This window comes from Cricetulus griseus (assembly GCF_003668045.3).
Source record: "Cricetulus griseus strain 17A/GY chromosome 1 unlocalized genomic scaffold, alternate assembly CriGri-PICRH-1.0 chr1_0, whole genome shotgun sequence".
NCBI lineage: Eukaryota > Metazoa > Chordata > Mammalia > Rodentia > Cricetidae > Cricetulus > Cricetulus griseus.
Window position 1 is genome coordinate 230,062,873 of NW_023276806.1, and position 2,604 is coordinate 230,065,476.

The 2,604-nt window shown below is 50.3% G+C and overlaps 1 non-coding gene across 1 annotated transcript; it reads right to left on the reverse strand.

The window, feature by feature from the left end:
- Positions 1-1,411: 1,411 nt before the first annotated feature.
- Trnag-gcc lies at positions 1,412-1,482 on the reverse strand. Its single transcript has one exon. It is a non-coding gene; the product is annotated as a tRNA-Gly (tRNA).
- Positions 1,483-2,604: the final 1,122 nt, after the last annotated feature.

The window sequence follows — 2,604 nt, forward strand, 5'->3', positions numbered from 1 at the left end:
CTAAAGGCCAAGTTTTCATAATTAATAATAAGTCTCTTGGGAGACTTGCTGTCCTGTATTAGACAAAATGTGAGTTCTGTTTCCCAACAAAAGCAATGTGAGGACAATGAAATTCTGTTGGATGGTCCTTCTGTAGGCTGTGAATGTGTGTTGCTCTCACTGGTTAAAAATAACTCTGTTTGGCCTATGGCAAGGCAGGACAAGGTTAGGTGGAACAAGAGGGGTGGAGTGAGGGGAGAAATGAGCCAGCTTCCCAAGAAGCAAGATGCCAAAGACCCGGCAAAGCCATGACTACATGGCAATACATAGATTAATAGGAATGGGTTAAATTAAATGTAAGAGCTAGTTAGTGATAAGCCTGAGCCATCAGCCAAGCATTTATAATTAACATAAGCCTCTGTCTGGTAATTTGGGAAGTGGCTGATGGGTATTTGGGTTCCACCTCCATTTACAGGACCAGGTTTATTCTGGCTCACAGTCCAAGGGTTCAGGTCATCAGAGTCCTGGGAGTCAAAGTGGCAGAACCCTGGAGCAGCTGGTCACATCACAGCCACAGTCAGGAAGCAGAGTGACAGATGCTCATTGTCATCTCACTGTCTCCTGTTTATATGGGAATGGTCCCCCACACAGTTAAGATTGGTCTCCATATCAATTAACATAAAGATAACCCTTCTAGGACATTTTCAAAGGCTAAACCTAGTCTACATAATTTCTTTTTTGTTTATTTGTTTGCTTTGGGACAGACTCTCTTAACACATCCTGACTGTCCTGGAACTCACTGTGTAGACCAGGCTGGCCTCAAACTCCCAAAGATTCATCTTCATTCTGGGATTAAAGGTGTGTGTCACCACAGCCTGCTACTCTAGACAGTATCTGAGAAGTGCCACTGAGACTTGTCTCCTGGGTGATTCTGGAAGCATTAGATATCACACGCTGACCTTGAACTTGCCAAGGTCAATGTGGACAAGCTAGTTAAGAACTCCTGGTCCTTCTCTGTCTGCTTCCTGATAGCTGGGATCATGGTATGTGCCATCTCATCTAGTCTCCAATTTTGCAGGACAGGACACCACAGAAAGATCCAGTGGCTTGTGCAGGGTAATCTCCTGTCCACGGTTGCGTCTTCCTTCATCCTTCACAAAAGTCCAGCTATTCTTTTCCTTTCTTTCCTTCTTTCCTTCTTTCCTTCTTTCTTTCTTTCTTTCTTTCTTTCTTTCTTTCTTTCTTTCTTTCTTTCTTTCTTTCTTTCCAGGGAGAGTTTTGAGACAGGGTTTCTCTGTGGCTTTGGAGGCTGTCCTGGCACTCGCTCTGGAGACCAGGCTGGCCTCAAACTCACAGAGATCCACCTGCCTCTGCCTCCCGAGTGCTGGGACTAAAGGCGTGCACCATCACTGCCTGGCAAGGGACTGGACTGTGCATGGGCCTGGAAATGAACCCGGGCCTCCCGAGTGGCAGGCGAGAATTCTACCACTGAACCACCCATGCCATCTGGCTGTTCCTGTATATATTTTTTAACTCTCATCTTGCTGTGTCAGTAATGCTGCCTCACCAGAGGAGAATGTGGGGAGAAAATACCCCGTCTGGGGGTGGTAAGTAGATAACTAGCCTCCCACTCACACGCCACCCTCTCCTGGCACTGGGGAAGGCCTGTTGGCAGAGGTGGGGGACACTTACCCCGGGAGACCTGTGGCAGGCCCACGCATGGTGTCTCTGAAGTAGGGAGCCATGCCTGTGAAGTTCACAGCTGCACAGGGCCAGAGGAGGCAGGAAGAGACTGAGAGACTGAGAAATTCTGAAAGGAAGCCGGGAGGCAACCCAGATAGAAGCCCTAGGGGTGAGGGAGCATTGGCTCCCTGCTTGAGGGTGGGCTTCCTCCTCAGCCTCTCACTCCTGGACAAGGCCTACTAGCCTGTTCCACAGCCTGTGCATTGTTGGGGATGCATCTGGGCATGGTGGCGCGAGCCTTTGGTACCAGCACTCGGGAGGCAGAGGCAGGCAGATCCCTTTGAGTTCAAAGCTAGCGTGGTCAGGCAGCCACGGTGACACAGTGAGACCCTATCTAAAACAAAACAAAAGGGGTGTTCCAGGATGGACCGTGCAGAATGGGGCTGCACTGAGGAGTGAGAGAGCATCTTGCTCCTCTGTGGACAGGTCCCTGTACTCAAGGGGGCTGGAGGATGGGTGGGCTGTAACTGGAGCTACCAGGGATCACACAAGAAAATCCAAGGGATCCAAGGGAGGCCACCCAGCCCCACCTGCAGCATCTTGAGGCTCTGACACTTTACCTGCAGACAGCTTCAGGAGGAGTGGTGACAGGCAGGATGCTGGGGCAATGGGAAGGGGGCCGGTAGAGGGGACATTCATTCTGCTGCAGAAACCCCGTGCCCCAAACCCTAGACTTGTCTGAGACTCCAGACCCCAAGGCCACAAAGGGTTCTCACAGCCTTCCCTCTTTCCTTTTCAGACCTCACTAGTGATGGAATTTTATTCAAACTCCACGGCTCTGTCTTGTCAGTGGCCAGACAGACTTTACTGTGGAGACCCGGCCTGCACCTCCCACAGGTTGACTGGGCCATAACTGTGCAGAATAAGCTTTGGAAAGCCCAC